This window comes from Vulpes vulpes, chromosome 12 (assembly GCF_048418805.1).
Source record: "Vulpes vulpes isolate BD-2025 chromosome 12, VulVul3, whole genome shotgun sequence".
In the NCBI taxonomy this organism is placed as follows: Eukaryota; Metazoa; Chordata; class Mammalia; order Carnivora; family Canidae; genus Vulpes; species Vulpes vulpes.
Genome location: NC_132791.1, coordinates 115158155 through 115178628, shown reverse-complemented (window position 1 = coordinate 115178628; position 20474 = coordinate 115158155). Strand labels below are relative to the sequence as shown.

General features: G+C 53.2%; 1 long non-coding RNA gene across 3 annotated transcripts in view; it reads right to left on the bottom strand.

Moving 5' to 3' along the window:
• Nucleotides 1-20474, bottom strand: part of LOC140594689 (uncharacterized) — a 56639-nt gene that overhangs the window by 21344 nt on the left and 14821 nt on the right. The window contains exon 3 of one of the 3 annotated variants that reach the window (XR_011995799.1): nucleotides 12218-15699. The exons of the other annotated variants lie outside the window; for them this stretch is intronic. This is a non-coding gene — a long non-coding RNA (uncharacterized lncRNA). Of the gene's footprint in view, nucleotides 1-12217; nucleotides 15700-20474 lie in introns of those variants that run through there. 3 annotated transcript variants of the gene reach the window in all.

The following is a 20474-nucleotide window of genomic DNA, read 5'->3' as shown; positions in this document are numbered from 1 at the left end:
GCAGGGCCTTTGGGAGGCAGTTAGGTCTTGGGGATGGGGCCCTTGGGAATAGGATTAGTGTTTTTATCAGAGACCCCAGAGAGCTCCCTAGCCCCTCCCACCACATAAGGACACACCGAGAAGGCTTCCTGGTGTCTATAAACTAGGAAGTAGGCTCTCACCAGACATGGAATCTGCCGGCACCTTGATTTTGCATTTCCCAGCTTCCAGAACTGTGAGAAAAAACTGTGGTTGAAGCCATCTGATCTAATCCAGGATTCCAATCCTGGAATCCACCTTAGGGAAGGGCGTGTAGGGGGACAGGATAGAACTTTGCCTGGTAGAAGAGGAGAGCTTCCATTTGGGTCCTCAGGGCCTCTTCTGGAGCCAGCCTACCCCCTCCTGGGAGCTCTGGGGTACGCTCAGGCTGACCTACTGACGCTCACTTCCAGATCCGGGATCCACTAGAGGGAAGGGGCCATGTCTGCTTTGCTCACTGCTGTACCCCAGGGCCAAGCACAGGGCCTGGTACACAGCGGGCACTGGGTAAGCACGGGCTGAGATGAGGTAGTGAGAGATTCCAGAAGAGGAGGAGAGCAGACTCTGACCATAGCCAACAACAAAACTTTGGAACAAGGCAAATGACTCTTCGAGTACCTTGTAGGAACTTCCCCAAACGCTCCCATCTGGGGGCTGCCCCAGCCCAGCCCCGACCCCAGGTCTGTCTGAATCCCTGGCTTGGAGTCACTCAGAAATGAACACAAGCCCCCCTGCTCTGTCTCAGGCTGTCTCCTCTGTGCTGATAGGATCACCCGCTCTGGGGGCCTGTGCTCCTCCTGGAATGGGAGCTCCTTGGGGGAGGGATAGACTTGGGAAGCCCCAGTCCTGGGTACCCGCACAAGGCCTGGCAGGTCTCTGGTGGGAAGGCAGGCAGGGAAATGGGGGGGGGGGGGGGGGGCACGGTCCTGGAGGCGTGGGCCGTCTGGGGCCTCCCTTTCCTGCCCCTCTACCTGCCCCAGCCCCTGGCCGGAGGCCTGGCCCTGCCCCCGACAGCAGGCGGCCCTCGCGCCCCAGCCTAGCCTCCACTCACGTGTCCGCCCCGTGGCCAGTCCCCGGGGGGCTGCCAGGACTTGATGGACTGCCGAGCTGCTGAGGCTGCCTTTGTTCCCAGTGGTTGCGCACAGGAAATCGATCCCGTTAATGGAGAAAATCTGGGTCGTGATGCGGAGATTGGGGATGGGCCCGGTGGCCCTGAGAGTGCTCACCTGCTGCGGCTGGAACCCTGCGGGGAAGCTGGGAGAGCCGGGGCGCAGGCTCCCGGAGAGCCGGGGTCGGGAGGCGCAGCGATGGCCCAGAAGGCACAGAGATGCTGGGGGGGCGGGGGCGACGCTGAGGCGGGGCAGCTCCAGGTGTGCTGGGGTAGGTGGGGGGCTGGCGGGCGGCGGGAGGCCCAGGAAGGGCTGCCCAGGGCACGCTGGTGGCCTTGGCACAGGAGCGCCGGGTGCTGGTGGGACGTGGCTCCCATGGACTCCCCGGTGCTGAGCAGCCGGTGGGAAGCCTGAACCCGGAGTCGCAGTGGCAGGTGTGATGGGATCACCTGAGCACCGCCAGGCTGGCCGCCCCCCAGCAGGACCCACCACGCGGCCCCGCGTGGCTCCCCCTCCCGGGCCTGCGGGCCGCTCCCCTTGCCCGCTGTGAGCGCTGTGGTCCTGCTGTCCCTGTGGAAGGCCCCCGCCCACGGGAAAGGCCCAGAGCACAGACTCAGTCAGTGTTTGCATCCCCACCAACTGGCTCTGTTTTGCCGGCACCGGCACCGTGTTCCACGTCCTGCTCCCTCTACCCCGGCTCCCGGCCCTGGGGTGATGGTGACGAGGCCTGCAAATCGCTCTGCGTTCCCACTTTACACCTAGCGGCAGCCTGTCACCTAAGCCAGCCTCCTTCCCACCTGGCCATCTGGCAGGGGCCCTGTGGGTTCCGGGGTCCCCCACAGCTCCGGGCTCCCAGGGGGCCAGCACAACACAGGCTTCTCAGCACTCCAGCACCCCCCACGGGTCTCCTGGGTCCCAGGTCAGACCCAGAGCGCACGTCTGGGAGGGAGCCTGTCGTTGGTGCAGAGACACCAAGGGCCTGCACAGGAGGCCCGGCCTGGCCCTGTACCTGCTCTGGGCCCTAACTTTGTACACGTCACCGCTCCTCCAGATCCTGGGCTTCCTCACTTATGAGGTATAGGGTGGTAGCCCCTGCCCTGCTACCTCCTCACAGGACTCTGTGGAACCCACAAGGGGGGAAACAGGTGTGCAAATACTGCATAAAGTGCTGGGTATATGCAATTACTAATGCCGTGTGTACACACTTCGTATCCAATCACATGACACAGGAGCTCCTTCCCAGGGACAAGGATGACTCTGAACACTCTGTGAGACGCTCCGTCTGACCCTGACGGCATTTATGGGCCAGGGTAGGTGGCAGGACAGAGTCAGAGCGAAGTTATGAGAGGAAACATCACAAACAGACACAGAAATGCATGAAACTGCTCTGTGCCCTCCTCCCCACCGGTCCCTAAGGATGGAGTTTCGTGATCCCAACTTAGAAAAAGGGGTGCTCTTCCCGAGTGAGCCCCCAGGACTACAGGCACCCAGGGCCTTGGTTGGAGGTTGGTAGGAGGTGTGCTTGGTGTCCCGGCCCTGTCAGTCCAGGGAGGCAGCGGGTTGCAAGGAAAGAGCTCCTGTGCTAGACGGGGAACAGGGTCCCTCTGCCCCTCACCTGGTCCTCAGACCCCCTCAGACAAGAGGGCTGACTTCCTTAGGCTCGGCGGATACCCTCCCCCTACCTCCACCCCCAGCATCCCAGAGGAGAGCACCTCGGTAGAGCCTCACCTGGTGCTTGGCAGACTGGCCAGTTCTCACACCTGGGAGGGGCATGAGCGCTCAGTGCCCAGGGAACCAGTCTGGGTGTGGGAGAGATGCCATCCTGCGTTGTTTCCTCCCATTACAGGGCAGCTCAGGGGAGGGGGGAGCTTGCTAACAGCAGGAACCACTGCCCCCCTGTGAGAGCAGGGGAGGAGGCAGGTGTTCTGAAGCTTGCAGCCAGTGAGCTGTTCTCAGAGGGGGCAGGGCAGGGGTCTGGCATTGTTGGTTGTTGTTGGGGAAGGACGCCAGCCAGGGGGTTCATGCCAATGGGACTTACCAGAGGCAAGTCTCGGCAGGGCTTTTTGCTCAGTAGGGTAGAAAAACAGCCTCAGCCTCACCCCCAGCTCTGACCCGGCATAAACCTCCCCTGGGGTTCCTAGCCAAGGCCTGCCACACCTTCTAGGGACCTGGGTCCAGGGCCAAGCAATGGTGAGGGAGCAGCAGCTCTCCACGGCACACTCACATCAGACGTGCCCTCCGTGGCCAAGGTGGCCTCCATGGCCTCCACCCTGCCTCATCTCTGGGCTTCTGAGCTCCATGACCGTGCCCACAGCCACAGAATCTGCTTTGCCACTCAGCAGTGAGATGGCAGTAAGGTTTCTGAAGATGTTGTTTTCCTATTTTTTAACCACAGGAATCAGGATGGGCCCGCGGTGAAAGTGAGGATGTTGACCCTGGAATCAGAGCCACACAAGAGCTGGAAGGATCTTTAGATCATGCATTGCGCATCCCTGATTTCATGGACCAGAGGGGCACATATGCCCAAGAATGCACAGCTGGTAGGGACAGAGCCCATCCCAGAGGAGGTCCAACCTGCCCCCAGTCTCCTTACCACGTGGGGTGCCTCTTCCCGCCCATCCCTCAGAGTCCCGAGATGGGCTCTCAAGGGCCGGGTGGCCAGAGCCTAAGAGGGGCTCCATCCGATGCTCATGGAAACATGCCTCTCAAAGGAGTGGAGGAGCCCCTTGGGGACAGGTGACAGTGGCAAGACCAGAAGAGAAGCCAGCTGGAACCACCACAGCTCTGACCGAGGCCACCCAAGTGATGGATTCTCCCGTGAGTTGTCATGACACAGAGGAAGCACTGGCCGTGAGTCAGGAGACCGAATCTGCTACTTGCAGCTTTGTGACTTCGTAGTCACAAGTAATGGAATCTCTCCAAGCCTCCGTGCTCATCTGGAAAATGGGCGCGCTCCACCTCCTTCACGGATGCATTGAGAGGGTGGAAATGCACCCACATTTAGAATGTGCAGCAAAGTGCGTGGTTCACAGTAGGCACCCAACCGTGCTGGCTGTTTCTCCTTACACCCCCCCCCTTCCCTCTGTGGACTTGGTTTCCTGAGCTGTGAAAGGTAGAAGGGAATTAAAATGGTTTCTATAGTATCTATGACTGCCATCTCCAAGCCCCAAGTCATTTTTAAAATCTTCTAGTGACTCGCTGGAGCTGGCGTGCACGTTCTGCAGCGCAGCCCTCTGCTGTATTGCACACACAAAGACACACCAGGCGCTCTGACTCTGTCACAAAATGGAATTTCAATCCTGGTTTACACGTGCCCCATGAATATAGCATTCATAGGTTTTCAAGAACAGTTCTGATTTATACCCGTTCGTCATCCGAACTGTGACATTTTTAGAATGAAAGTGTTGCCAGGACAACAGGTATAAACCAGGGATGCCCTGAGAATCCTAGAAATACCCATCAGAGCCTCAACCCTCGGGGTCAAAGAGCCTACCCTGCGCCCCTGTCTGGGATGCTCGTGACTCTGGGTCTCTGCTCGAAGAAGGTCTCCCGACCGTGTCGACACGTCTGTCTTTCTTCTCTCTTCACAATTACCTGCTGCCCTATCATCAGCCACTTGCCTCTCACACTAACCACAAGCAGCTTAGCCATTGGAATCCTGTCCCTGACACGGCCTGGCGTATAGTATGTGCTCAATAAATGTGGATGGTAAGGAAAAAAAGCATGAATGCCCCAGTGAGGAGAGAGTAACCAGACGGAGAGTAGGGGGTTAACGCAGCTCCTGCTGGAAGCTGGAAGAAGTCAGCTTAGCAATAAAGAAGAGAGCTATTGTTTCCTACCAGGCAAGCCAGAGCAGGCCTCTTCTGTGCTCTCCCCTCTATCCCCTACGCACACACCTCTGTGCATGGCACCTGGTGGTTGGCCCGTGAGCTGACATCTTCGTGCCTGCAGGTGCAGGCCTAGAGGACAGCCAGTGCTTTGTTGAAAGGCTCTGGGAGTTGGAAAGTCTCAGCACCCAGAAGAACCCGGAGGGGACTGCACCCTCCCTCCCCAGACATGGCCCGCTCCAACCGTGGCATCCAGAGTGAGTCCCCCGTGCACTCCAGCAGGCTGCCTGGGTGCTGTCACTTGTCACTTGACAATGGAGAAGGATGTTTCTCTATTTTCCAGCTCAGATGAGCTTTCGAAGACGCTATCTGGCTGTGATATAAATCCATTGAGAAAGCCCTGGAGGGAGCCCCTTGCAAAGCCCTAAATTGGACACTAAAAACAGATAAAAGCCAATGGTTTAAAGGCTTTGTGTGAGCTCCATTTGGGGGAAGGAATGAAAACAGGGATTTAGTTTGTCCTCGCTTACCAACACACTTCAGGCAGGTGTGGCCTGAGACTTTTAAATCCTCCATGTCCCTGTTGCATGGATCTGAGTGGCCAATGAGCCGACGCTGGAGTGGAGTCCTGAAGCTAAGACAGCTTCAAGGGCCTGCTCCCCTCGCCTCTCTCCACCACTGCTGCCCATACCCCTGCTGGGATGGCCAAGCGCAGGGCTCAGCCCTTGAATGAATGAATGCATGAATCCCAACCCTGCCCCAGCCCAAGAGCTGCCCAGGGTTGACCCAGGTCCAGGTACACAGCATTTCCTTAGGGCGAACCAGTCAAGTCCACACCTGCCACTTCTGCAACCTGGGGCCCTGGCTTCCCTAGGCCCAGTCAGAGGACAGGCATGTTAAGTAACAAGATGTTGCAGCCTGCCTGGACATCATCTTCTCGTACACTTCTGTCTTTCTTGGCTGCCTGCAGCCAACGAACCTGGAATGTGGGAAGGAGGAAAGGCCAAAATGAAAATTCCCAGTGGGTTTTGGCCCACCACACAGCACACAGTACAAGCTGGAGTGACCAGGGCACATGTAATCCTGCAGCCCTTCTTTGGGGTAATGGAAGTGTAGCTCTTCCAGTCAAAAGCATAGGCCATCACTTTTGCGAAATATTGCCATGGGAGGAAGAGGAACATTGCTAATCTTTAACTCAGTGGTTCTCAACCTACATATTAGAATGCTCCCCAGGATGCATTTTAAAATCGCAATATCGGGGCCATACCCCAGACCCTTGAAATCAGAACATCTGGGGGTAAGACTCAAGCATCAACAGTTTCAAAGCTTCCGGATGATTTCAAGCCACAACCAAAGTGGGAAACCACTGTTCTAATTGGCTAGACCTATTAATGACCGTGTGGAGGCTGGGGTCAGTGCTTCTGTATTTCTCAAGGCTCTTTCCACTCCTGCCTTCACCCTCACCCTTTAATTCAGACCTGAAGTGGAGGGAGAAGGGCTGGAGAGATGCCAAGTGATGGAGGTTAAAAATGCCACTATTTCTTTCCCTCAGGCACAGTGAACCTGACCTCGGTATGGTCTGCATTAGGATTTGCAGAATGCGGAAAGAGTCCACTGGTCTGGTATCATGTTAGAGATAGAAGGAATGTTGGAAATCATATAGGCCAACCATCCCCTCAGTTTTAGAGGCAAAGACACGGAGGAGAGTGGGGATGTGGCCTACTAGGGTCCCTGAGCACTTGTGTGAGTCCTGGGCTCTATCCTTTGGGTGATGACACCGATCTTGGGACTTCTGGTTCCATGCAGCTTCCAGCTCTGCCACTGAATGGTGGGGGCCTGGGACAGAAAAACCTTTTGGCTTCTGGTAACCTCTCTGTGAATACAGTCCCCAAGACAGAGAGGAAAAGAAGAGTCGCCATAGCGCCACGTTCAGCAGACGTATTCCTGAAACTTGGCCCCACCGTTTAGAGGCTGCATGACCTTGAAGCCACTCTTAGCCTCTCTGAGCTTCTGTTCTACTCATCTATAAGATGAGGAACCTATAACCTATATATCACAGAGCTGTTAGGTAAAGGTTAAATGAGATAATACATCTAAAGTATCTGAGCTATTCTAAGAGTTTAGCAAAAGCTACTTTCTACCCTTCCCTTCCCTCCTCCCGGTCCTTTCTTAGAATCAAGATGATGAGTCCTCCAGGCAGGATCGCTGCTCTCAGCCCCTGGAAGCTGTGCTGACCTAGGCCAGTGTGGGATGTATGTCTCAAACACCCGTAGAAGGGTTCCCTCTTTGGCCAAGGAAACCCCTTGCATATACAGAAAGGGTAGGTCAGCTTTCTTCAAACTTCATAGGACTGTTCCCAGGAGGTCAAGCCTCTGACCAGAAGTTTTCAGAGTTTCTGGTTGGCTCCTCCAGCCCCAGACGGGGCATCCTTTACAGCCATCGACCTAAGTGACCTAGAACTAAATGAGATAATTAACTGATTTGTCAACAAGTGCCAATTGTTGAGTGCTCGCTGGGGGTCAGGGATAAAGGAATGACAAGACAGGCGTAATTACGGGCTCTCATGGAGCTTCCAGATAGATAATATGTTAGACAACCAATTTCACTTTGAGGGGTACATGCTATGATGGGGGAAAGACATGGAGCTTTGGGAACACTAATGAGGAGAACTCACCCAGGCTAGGAGGAGGCCAGGAAAACTTCCTGGAGGAGGTGGCCACCATGCTAAGAACTAAAGGATAAGTAAGAAATACCCAGGAGAACTTCTAGGGGGATGAATCCTGTTCTAGGAAAGAGGAAGAACGTGAGGAGGGGTGAAGGAGGGGTGAAGATCATAGGTTCTAGACAGAACCTTATGCCTTTGAAGATCTGGTGGATTGTTGAGAGACAAGCATGCAAAAGCCAGCTAACCCCAGACCTTTCAGTGCAGTGATCCTCCAACCTGAGTACGTGGTAGTCACCCAGGAGGCTGGGTAAACCCAGATTACTGCCCCGCCCCCATCAGGGGATTTCTGATTCAGTAGGTCTGGGGAGGGGCCTGTGAATTTGCCTTTCTCCCAAGCTCCCGGGTGACCCCCATTGGCTGGTGCCAGCCCCGCTGTGCTAGGCACAGGGAGGACCTCAAGAGGAAGGAGAACAAGAAATAGTCAGAGGTGGCCTCCAGAGATCCCGCCTGGCTGCAGTGCACAGACTGAAAGCTATGGAGTGAGTGGGTGCCTGCGGGCAGGGGACCCCAGCATCCCCTGCCTCTCCCCACTGCAACCAGGAGTACACTCAGCTCAGACAGCTTTCTGCTCGAGCCAGAGAGGGAGCACTCTGCTCAAAGACAAATTTCCATAAGCCCCTTGCATTTCAGCAGGTCTCAACGATTAACTGGCTTTGCTCTGATTGTCTTTTTGAGAATGCTTGTTCAGTGAGCAGCTTTGGGAGATGGAGACAGTGTGTCTCTGGAGCAAAGGAAAGGTTAGCTTCATGTCCAGGATGATAGAGATTATGTGTCCTTCTGGGGCAAAGGTCAGATGGCTTATGTCCCGTTATAAAAGATTCAGGTTCCCTGAGCTCAGGCTTCCTTCTGGTAGAGCAGCCCACTGCCCATGCAGGCGTCACCTGGCCCTCTTCCAGTCACCCTGTAGGAACTGGGGAGCCGTGCCTGCTGACGCTCTGGCTACTACTATGGCTAACGACCTCTGTCCCTCACCAGGAAGTCTCCTGTCTTCTGCCGGCATCCAGGGAGCTGTGGCAGGCTAACTCACCAGCTTGTGAGTATGGTAAAATCCCAGACCCTGCCCAGCTCTCAACACTCCCCCACCCCATGGCACCCCTCTGCCTCAGGAGAGTGGCCTTTCCTGGCAGCCTTCCTCACCCCCACACTCCCACATAAAACTGCACTAGCCCAGCCTCCAATTCACATTCTGGTATATCCACGTGTCACAGACTCCTCTCCGGGACTCGGTAGCAGTGTTTTCTGCATTGACCCTCCACGTGCAGGTAGGTTTCCTCTTGAAGACTTCCATCCTCCAGGAATCTAGCACTTCGGGGCAGCAATGACATTTTCTTTTCTTTTATTTTTTTAAAAGATTTTATTGATTTATTTGAGAGACAGACAGAGAGAGTGTGAGAGCATGAGCAAGTGGGAGGTGCAGAGGGGGAGGGAGAAGCAGGCTCCACGCTGAGTGGAGAGCCTGACGTGGGCCTCAATCCCAGGACCCTGAGATCACTGCCTGAGCTGAAGGCAGATGCTTAACCGACTGAGCCACCCTGGCGCCCCAGTTAATGGCATTTTCACAGTCCCACATGTGCTAGGCTTTTACAGATCCTAGGTATTTGTGCATCCACCACTGTATCTGACTTTCCCAACAAACCTGATGTGTGGAGGAGGTTGCTGATTCAGGCCCATTCTACGGACAGGGAAGCAGATGCCTGGACATTGAGACTCATCATTATTAGCAGGACAGGACCAGCTCCAAATCCCCTGCTCTTTTCACAACCCCACAGTTGTTGGTGTTTTCATGTTTTAATGTCAACCTGAGCCAGGCATGATTAGGTAGGTAAGATCTGATGGCAGTTAAAAAAAAAAAAAAATTCTACAAAGCCAAAGAGAGATGGTTCAGGAATTACATTAGCATTAATAATCAAGAGCTGACTGCCTGTACATTTAAACATTTCCAGACCTAGCTTTTACTCAAGACTGGGAACAAGAGCATGGGCCCCATCACATGCCCTTACACAAGGATGTGGTTGTAGGTAAGGAGGGGGGGGGTCCTTTTTAACAGTCCAGGAGAGGGACTGTGCTTCCCAGGTGGTGGTGGGGTTCGGAGGGGGGCAGGCTGCAGGCTCACTGCAGGCCGTATGGCTTGTTTTTGAATTGTAGATTGCCTGGTGTGATTGGAAAGTCAGAAGTGTAGCCAGGCCCCCTGCAGACCTATTTATGTAGAACTGGTCTCCTCTTTGAGGCTGAATAAACATCAGAGACTGCCCAGCCTATTGTCAAAGCAGGTGCCAACTTCAAACCAAAGCTGAACATTTGGGGAGCGCTGGAAGCCTGGCCGGGTCCCTACTCCCACCCACCCCCCTCCCCGGTGTGCTCAGGATTTCCTTCTCTGGCTTCCGTCTGCAACCAGCCACATGAAACTTTTAGCACCTGCCTCCTCCTCGGCTCCTGTTCCGTCCTTCTCCTCCACCACTTCCGTTTCATCTCTAAATGATCTAATATTAATGTTCTCGTCATTACAGTGTTCAGAGGAAAAGAACAGGTTTTGTCCACAGAGAGAGGGAGTTGAGAAATTAATATAATATTTGTTCAGGATTGATTTCAAGCTGTAATCCCTGCTGCCAGAGAGACCCATCTGTTTAAAACTATCAGACACTAATTACCCAGAGCTCAAACACAATAGCAGGATTGAGGAGCGATGTCCTGATACTCCCACACACACTTGCAATTTAGCATTGTTATTTATTAAGGGGAAAAAAATCTCTTAGTGAAGACGGATCCCCCATCCACTTGACTGGCAGAGGTTCCCAGGGGACCGAGCCCAGTAAGGAAGAAGCCCGAGGAATTTCTTGATCAAAGACTGCCTGGAATTGCATTCATCCAGCTATAAAGGCCAAATCCATTCCAAACTCTCGTCCTGTTACCTCTCCACCCCAGTTGGACTCTCCAGCAAACAGAGTCTTTAGTGAGAGTTAATAAAGATAACCATCATATTCCGGGTAAACCAGGGTTGAAGCTGCGGATTGATCTTTGAGCGTGTATCTTTCCTCCTCTGGAATAATCGGGTGCCAAGCCCCACAAAGTCTGTTTCTACCACTTCGCTCACATCTGACCCTGTTCCTTTATTTTCAAGTAACACCCAAGTTCTTGGACAGTATTCCGAGTCATAGGTGCCCAACTCCTGTCTCTATCTCCCTCTGATCTATGTTAGGCTCCATTGCTACCTGAGTCAGAGGACAGTGATGGGAGAGCGGGAAGAGGGAGAAGAGGGGAGAGAAGATGGAGAAGAAGAGGAGGAGGTCAGAGAAAGATGGGGAGGATGAAGGGGAGGAGGCAGTAGAAGAGGAGGAGGAGGATGGAGAAGAGGAGGGAGAGGAGGAGGGAGAGAAGTGAGAGGAGGAGAAAGATGACAAGAGGGAGGAGAAGAAAGATGGGGAAGAGAAGCAGGAGGAAGGGTAAGAAAGAGAGAGAGAAGGACAGGGTGGATGGAGAGGAGAAGAAGATGGAGAAGAGGGTGGGGGGAGGACAGAGAGGAAGCAAAGGAGGATAGGGAGGAGGAGGGGAGGATGGGACAAGAAGCAGGAGAAAGGGAAAGAAAGAAGGAGAGGGAGGAGGGGGAGGAGGGAGATGACGGAAGGAGGAGAGGGGAAGGGGAGAAGAGCAGAGGAGGAAGAAGAGGAGGAGGACAGAAGCAGAAAATTGGTAGTAACATAGCTAATTAAGTCATTCACCTGTTCAAAAACCCTCATGGCCCCCCTGGGCCACCAAATAATTGGATATTTAACACCCTCCAAGCTCTGGCCTCAAGGCATTTCCAGCTCTCCTTCTTCCTACTCTTTTCCTTCTGTGAATATATAATATGAGATGGACCGTTCCAGTCTCCAGATTCACTGCAGATGTTCTTGTGTCTTCCCCTTTGTCAAGTTCGTTCTTACTGTCTGGAAGGCCTGACCTTGCTCTCTACACTCCTTCCTTCTCCAAGCTCTTCTGTAATCCCACAGCCAGATCTCCCTCCCTCTCCTCTGTGTCACTGTCCTGTTTTATTTGGGCTGTGCTTTACAGCACCTATGGTTTGCCTAATATACGCGTTCCTATCCCTAGTAGACCGAACCCTTCTTGAGTTGGTGACCAATATTTACAGAACCACTGTTCTGTACCAGACACTGGGCATGGCACCGGGAAATAGCAGTAAATGGAACAGACTTGATTCTTTTATGAAGAGTACAGTGTGGGAGGACAGACAGTAAACCACCCATTGGTGTCACACACCACCACTGAGGAGGAGCTCTGGGTCTGAACCCGGGATGTCCTAGTGGGGTTGGGGGATGTCTCCAAGAAGAGGCATCATTTAAGGTAAGGACTATCTAGGCAAAGAGAGGAGAAGAACTTTTTGTTTCTATTTTCTATCTGGAAGAAACAGGTTGTATCGAGGCTTTTCAGAGGTCACACACAGGATCTAGAAAGCTCCCCTTGGAAGCATCGCAGAGGACCGGAAACCCAGTTTTTTTAAAAATGCATTTTATTTATTTATGATAGAGAGAGAGAGACAGAGACACAGGCAGAGGGAGAAGCAGGCTCCATGCAGGGAGCCCAACGTGGGACTCGATCCCGGGACACCAGGATCACGCCCTGGGCCGAAGGCAGACGCTTAAACTGCTGAGCCACCTGGGCTGCCCCAGAAACCCACTTGAGAGGCTAACATAGGAGCTCAGATGTGAGGTAATAATGACTTAAATTAAACTAGGCTGGAGAGGAGGGGTCAAATTTAAGAGATACCAAGGAAAAAGAATCACCAGAACTTAATTTCCAAATGGCTATTGGGGGAAGAAGAGGAACAAGTCCAGGATGGCTCTCAGGTTTCTGGATTCTGAGTGGATGGCAGTGTCCCCAACCGGGAGGGGCTATGTCAGGAGCAAGAGCACATTGGAAGTCAGAAAAGGAGCTCCATTTTGGATATACTGAGTCTGAGGTTCTGTAGATGTTAGGAAACTTCTGGCACTTTCTTAGGACCTGCCATGGTGTTATTTGAAACCACTTTATTGAAGTATAACTGACATATAATAAACCACACAAATTCAAAATGGAGTTTGGTTAAGTTTTGACACATGTTTACACCTGTGAAACCATCACCACCTCAAATGGTAAACATACCCACCACTCTAAAAGTTCCCTCCTGCCCACTGTAACCTCTCCTTCCTCTCCTCCCAGGCAACCACTGATCTGTTTTCTGCCACTATAGATTAGTTTGAGTTTTCTGAAGTTTTATGTAAATGAAAGCATACAGTACATACTCTCTCTTTGTGTGGCTTCTTGTTTTCAGCATAATTATTTTGAGACTCTTTGTGTTGTTCCATTTTTCATTAATTCCTCCCTTTTTATCAATGAGTAGTATTCCATTCATTGGATAAATCACAATTTGTTTATCCATTCACTTACTGATGGACGTTTGGACTGTTTTCAGTTTTGAACTATTACAAATAGAGCTGCCATAAACATTCATATACAAATCTTTCACCTGATGAAAAACTATATATTCTCTTTCTTTTTAAGATTTTATGTATTTATTCATGAGAGACACAGAGAGAGAGGCAGAGACACAAGCAAGCTCCATGCAAGGAGCCCAATGTGGGACTCGATCCCGGATCCCAGGATCACACCCTGAGCCAAAGGCATCATGCTCAACCACTGAGCTACCCAGGCATCCCTATATATTTTTCTTTCTCTTGAGTAAATACAAAGAGTGAAATGCTTAGCTCATCTGTATGGCTATAATCCCACAGTGCAGTCCTGGCACAAACCATCCGAGTTCATGCAGGCTCCTCAGATTAAAGGCATAGTCTTCCATAAGACTGCCCTCGCTTCAGATGCCAGGCCACCTGCACTTCTGACCAACGGACAGAAAATTCAGACATTCTTGCAACTTCCTCAACTTTGATGAGAAGTCACTAGATGAACTCCCAGGACTCTAGAAAGCACAATATTTACAATTACAGTTTATGATAAAGGATGCAAATCACAACCAGCCAAATGAAGAGACATATAGGGGAGGTCTGGGAAGGTCCTGAATACAGAACGCGCAGGCCCTTTCTTCCTGGAATCCAAACATGTTGCCCTCTTGGGTATGTTCACCAATCAGAGGATTGACTGAGCATCGGTGCCCATAATTTTTATTGGGGTTTTATTATGTGGAAAGGGATGATTGAATCCTTGGCCATGTGACTGAACTCTCTCTCCAAACGTCCATCTCTCTCTGAGGAACATTCAGGCCAAGTCACACAGCTCAAAACCTTACCCTCTAGTGTGACAAGGACCGCCCCCATCCTGAGTCATCTTTTTAGCCTCCACCCAGGTGTGGTCCCAGAGCCTGCCATGAATAGCAAATGTATTCCTTTCAAGGGTTTAGAAGCTCCCTCCCAGGAACCAAGAAGAGAGATCAAATTCTTTGTGTACGACAATGGTGTCTGTAGCCAATAAGTCTTTGTTAAATATATTAATGACTAAATTATAAATGAAAACCTACAGAAAATGAATGACCAGGAATAACCCTTTTTAGTTGCATACAAATGAAAACCGTCTCAAACGAATTAAGCAAAGTGTTGGCTTGCAAAGTGGGAAATAACTGTGAGTGTTCAAAGAATGAAGGGCTGCAGGTATCCAACCACCAGGAGCCAGAATCAGGAACCGGGGCTGTCAGAAATCTGCCTCCCTGCATCCAGACCTCATTTCCATTTGTCTATTCCATCGGCAGAAAGGCTTTCTGTCCCCTTGTGACAGGGAAGACAGCCTTCAAATGCCCTGCATCACAATCTTTTCTTTTGCTTTTTTCAATCTCTTAGCACAAATATATAAATTGGAGGCAAGAACTCTAATTGGCCCTGTTTGGGTCACGTGCTCAGTTCTTGGTCTGATCACTGGTCCCAAGGGAGGAGGTGATTGTCCAGGCCTGGGTCACTTGCCTATCCCTGTGGCCTGCTGTTATGATTGACACACCAGTGAGAACATGGGGGACTGGTAGGTCCCCAAAGGGAGAGATGGCAAACAGATAAACATCAGATACGTACTACACTTCATGTCTATGTTTTAAAGTTCAGAAGGGGCTTCCCCATATATCATTTCACATAATCTTCCCAGTGATTCTGGGAAGTAGGATTGCATTTCACAGATAAGGGAATGAGGTTTGGTGAGGTTTGGTTCGACTAGAAAATTCAGCTGCAACTGGGGCATATTGATTCCCTGGCTCCTCCGCACCGACACGGGGGGCCGACCACCAGCCCACCCAGGCCATCTTCCTTGACCTGGAGGGACCCCTCTCTAACCCCTCAGTGATGAGCTTACCAGGTCTGAAATGTGAAGGAAACCAGAACCAGTGGGTAACACCCAAACTGCAGCTTGAATGATTGAAATGCAATGAAGGGCACTCTGTCAGACTCCTCAGAGAAGGAAAGCCTGGATTCTGTTTGGCAGGAGGATCTATTTTCACCTGGCGAGGGTGGTCCCCCAAGGACCTCGTGTGGTCTTTCCAGGGGCAGAGGCGTTGAACTAACGAGGGTCTGTTCCAGGTCCAGCCTTTGAAGCTATGATGGAAACCCAGCTCGTTTCTGGCTCTTGATCCGAAGAGAACAGAAAGAGAACGGCATGGCCATTCCTTTGGGAGGCTGGCACCTGCCTCCACGGTTGTCAGGAAGCCATGTCCTACGTCCGAGTCAGAACCAATGACTCCTCTGGGAGACCATCAAATTAAGACCTTTCAATCGGGAAGGCCTAATGCTATTGATTAGAGAACAGACACCAAAATCCGAACTCCCCTGGCCCCTGGCTGAACAGATTTATGTTCTCCCTGCCTCTAAATCTTGAGCTTGTACCACCTGGCACCCCTAGGAACTCAGGACTCAGACAGTAAGCAGAGCCCTTTACCCATTTCCTGGAACATTTCTGCATCAGCCTTGGTGAGGGGCTTGTCCTGATTCTGGGGCTGTCTGTGTGGCCTGGTGTCCCGCGTCTTTATGAACAGCAGCAAATGTCACATGCAAGGTACCTGCTCAATTAAAAGAATTCACAATGTATTTCATAATTTCCCAGTCTTTGCAACTTGGACACCCCTTTCCCCCCTCCCCACCCCCCTACCCTTCCACCCCTGCCTCCCGCCACACACACACACATTGTGCTTTGCCCTATGAATGACAGGGCTGGAAAGTCAGGAAGTCTTTGTTCAATGAAGAATTCGATGAATGGATGAATGAATTACTTGAGCAGATGAGGGCCTTTCCTCTCTTTGAAATCTCTGTGGCCACGGGTCACGCGTTGAAGAACATTGATCAGAATCTCAGCCTAGTGCAACTGGTATGACAGTCTCAGCATCCCATGACCAGTCACCCCACAAGTCACCTGTGCTTCCTCTGAGAAGCTGTCTCAATTCCCACCACCCCTGGGGATTTCGCACCTTGCAACAGAGATGCTAACAGGAAAACAGCCATTTCTGGGCCCTGAACCAAAGACACAGGTGAGATGGAGTGATGTGGATGGAAGCCACAAAGGAGACAGGGACACCTGCCCCCAACTCGAACCTGCCAGACTCCTGACCCTGGAGACCAGGGGAGTGAGACAACAGGAACTCCACACTGGTCCCTTCTAAGGGTAACTCCTAAAACGGCAGAGGGCAGGATTTAGGTTATACCAATTCCCTCTCATAGCAAGGCCCCAGAGGTGGGGAAGTGGGGAAGATGGAGAACAGAGTTTCCTTTTCTGCTGTTCTTGAAAAAGGCTACTTCTCCCACACCCCACCCTCCCCAACCCAGGCAGAGAGGCCAGGGCACAGTCCTCCTGCGGACAAGGGGAAAGAGACTGGCCTTGACACCAGCAGAGAGAGGGCTGTGGAAACAGCCTGGCCTTCTGTCGCCAGCGTGCTGGACAAGCCACCAGAATGGCGTGGGGGGCTGCTCCAAGCCCCCCATCCCAGGCCCAGCAGTGTCAGTAATTAGAGCACGGTCCTTCCTGACCCGAGCAGAAGCGAGTGTAACCAGAGAGGCCCAGTCTTCCATGGAGGGAGGTCAGGGGGGAGGTGCTGCTACTGGCTGTGATCCTTCCTCCCCTCCCGGAGGGTGCGAGGCAGAGCAGGTGCAGGAAGCAGCTGAATTAAACAATGTCATGGGGCTGGGAGGAGGAGGGAGGGACGGTGGCGCTACAAGGAAATGCTCATTCTGACAAAAGGAAATGAAAGCCCCAATGATCCCACAGGGAGGAAAGGTGAGCTGGAGGGAAATGAAATGGAAAACAGCAACAAATTGGAAATCAGGCACAAGGGTGGTGGGAGGGAGTGTGGAGGCTGTCAAGCAGGGAGACAGCTCCCCAAAGGGCTGGGCTTTCTGGAGAAGACCTGAGACCCTGCAGGTCGGAATAGCCACTTCCCTGGAGTCAAGGGGAGCCCAGTGCCTGCTGCTGCTGCCGCCCACCAGGAAGAGGTGGCCATGGCTGAGGCACCTCCGGGCCTGGCGGTCCTCCTGCTGTTCCGTGGGAAGTCAACTTAGCAGTCACCATGCGAAGCTGGGTGAGTCTAGTGCCAACGGGGATCTTCTGGGAGGGCGAAGGGCCTCTGGGTACCCTTGAGGAGATTCCTGATCTTGACTTCACTTCTGTGAGAGTGTTGGGAGCCAGACACATCTGGGCAGGTGCATAAAGAAGCCAGGGCGCCAGCGTGGGCTCCACCAAGTTCCACATCCAAATGATCCCCTGTCCTTTGCGGGTCCCCTGGGGCTTGAGCATCATTGCTAGAAGGCTTTCATAGGCACAGGGCTCCCCTCTCAAAGCCTCCTCCCAGGGTCCGGGAGCCCTCTATGGATTGCCCATCTTCCCCTCTAATCTCCTGTCATCCCCCATACGGCCTTCCAGCTCCATCTGCACCAAAGTCTCTGGCTCCTGCCTCCTGCCATTGGGAAGGTCCTCTCTCCTGCGTGCTGGCTCTGCTTCCTCCAAAAGCCTTGGCAGGGGGTCACTGGGCGCTTCCTTCACTGTGCTGCTCTGGGTCCCTTGTGACTCTCACTCAGTCTCCCCTGTGTCTTCGAGCCTGCCTTAATCTGAGAGGCCTTCGGAGCCAGCTCCAGTCCCTTCCTTCCATGACCCCCTCTCTAAGCCTGGGGTTCAGGCCAGAGTGAGCGCACCACCAGCTGACTGACTGGCTCCCCGGGGGTCTAAACGTCATCCTCTGGGTAAGATATGCAGAGGTAACTTACTTTGGGGGCAGCTTTTATGATGTCACTTTTATAAACCAACACGCTGGCCTCGGGGTTGTTGGTGCTACCTGCTAAGTCACCTGGAAGGAAAGAGTCTGAACTGAGAAGGATTTCCAATGTTCATTTCCAATCAAAAAGACTTAAAACTACGTGTGAGAAGAACAGCGGTAGGAGGTAGCGCTGTTCCCCTGGAGGAGGTGTAGGCGCTAGCACCTTCCCGTGTGCTCCGGGCTGTCATGGAGCAGAGAATAGACTCCATCCTTGTGCTGCGGAGGGTAGAACCAGAGCCGGTGGGTAGCACTTCAGTGTGGACAGACTTCAGCTCAACGGCTGGAAAAGCCATAGAACCATCCAGGTGGCCCTGAGCCTTAAGACACACCGAGCTCCCTGCTGTCAGAAGGTTACAAATGCAGTGATGACCAACTTGTAGAGAAGGTTTAAACTTGGAAGGGGGGGTGGGGGGAGGAGAGGCTGTTGGTGGGGAGGGAGAGGCAAAGGGACCCCGATGACCTTCAAAGTCTTTCCAGTCCTGGAGAATCTGACCACGACTACACAGGACAATGGCTTCAACCAGCAAGGGACTTCCAAGGCCTCCAGAAACAATTGCCCTAATCATGCATCATAAAGTCTGCACGGAACTCCAGAGGTCATCGCCTCCGTGCCCGAGGTGCCTGGACCCAGCAGTGAGTTTACGGCCGGTGCAGGTGGAATTTCTGTGGGGTCATGGTGGCAGGTAGTGGAGGGCTCTGCGGTGGCAGGCGGAGGTGGAGGCAAGCTCTGGAGCCCTGGCACCGAGCGGGGAGGCTCTTGCCGAGGCCCCTCCATCAGCCGTGAGTGGATAACAGCGTGCAGATGTCCTCTTCGGGCTGGAGGGAGCTCCGCTCAGCTGGCAGCAGTGAAACAAGTGTCTCTCCATTGTTGAGCTGCCTCGCCAGCTGCTGACAAGGGAGGGGTTTGCAGACAGATTGAACCCACGGAGGGATAAAAGTCGCTCGGAGACAAACACACACACTCACAGAATTTCCTGAGCTGAAGCTGTTTGGAAGCTCCTGTCATACTCCCAACTCCAGCAAAGAGAAGGGAGGTGAGCGGGGAAGGGGCGGCTGCAGCCCGAGGCTGGGGACGCTGGGCGCTGGTACTCCTCTAGAATTCTCCTCCTTTGTTATGGAAGCTTCCTTTCAGAATGACTGGGGAGTGGTGTGACTCATGACTGCAGTGCCTTCACTCCTCAAGGAGCAAGACGGTGGTGGCCTCGCTGCAGGCTGGCTCTCGCCAGGGATTTTTCCAGGTTCCTCTGGTGGGGGAAGGGGGGTACCTTGCGCTAGCTAACATAGGCCAGTGCCCCCGAGATGCCACCCCTCCGAGCCTTGGAAATATCCGGTGAACCTTTCCCTCTTCTGTACAGGTGGTTGGTGTCCTGTGGGCACAACCACAGGATCTCAGAGCAGGTACGGGCCAAATTGTCCTCCCGATGGTAGAGCTAGGAGATTGACAGGGCTGAGGACGCAGGACAGGAGTCTGTGCTGCTGGTTAAGTCCTGCAGGCCAGGGGCAGCCCGGGTGGTTCAGTGGTTTAGCGCCACCTTCAGCCCAGGGTGTGATCCTGGAGACCCGGGATCGAGTCCCACGTTGGGCTCTCTGCAGGGTGCCTGCTTCTCCCTCTGCTTATGTCTCTACCTCTCTCTCTGTGTGTGTGTCTCTCACGAATAAATAAATAAATCTTAAAAAAAAAAAAAAAAGTCCTGCAGGCCTGTCCTTCAGATTCTGCTCTGTTGCCACCTCCTCAGCCCTGAGCCCTGCGCCCGGTGAGACGCCGCCCCTGTGTCCTCATGACCCGGACAGCACACAGTCTGTCTCTGTGTGCTATCCTACCTCACCCAGGAGACCCTGAGGTCTCCAGAGACCTCTGCGGGGTCTGTTCAGTGGAGTGAGTCTGCACCCATGATTATAAATTGCTCAAGAGCAGAGCAGGGTGGGGGTGAGGGTGAACAATCCAGGTGCCCATGCTGGGGCTCCCCCAAGGCCAGGTCCGCACCTGAGAATCAATGCCTCCCTGTGACACCTTAAACCCCCAGGCTGGGCTCCCCCAGCTCTTGGCCCCGGGGCACAGAAAGAGAAGCAAATAGTAATTGTTAGGACCCAACCACACAGAGACCATCTCTTAGCCCATTTACCCCTCAGAGCAGCTGGCCCCTCATAGGAAACATGAGGCAGGGGACGCTTGGTATAGCCTTGGACTTTGCTGCTGCTGCTTCCAGAACTATTAGAGGAGCAGAGTGTGACCTCCCCGAGCTCCGAACGCTGAGGCGCTGAGGCCGGTGCTCTTGGCGCCACGCCCCGCTGCCTGCAGCAACCGCGCACAGCTCCTGCCCAGGTCAGGCTAGGGCTACTCTGAAGGGCGGCCTCGGGGGCCTTAGAGGTCCTTGCTAACTAACCCAGAGGGGACAGAGGTCTACCACTCCTGACTTGATGACAGAGAGTGTCGCTCTGGCTCAGTGCACCCCAGTCCCGACTGGACTCTGTAGTTCCGGCCAGGGCCCAGGTGATTCCAGTGCCCGCCCACCTGCTGGCGAGGCCCGCTTGCC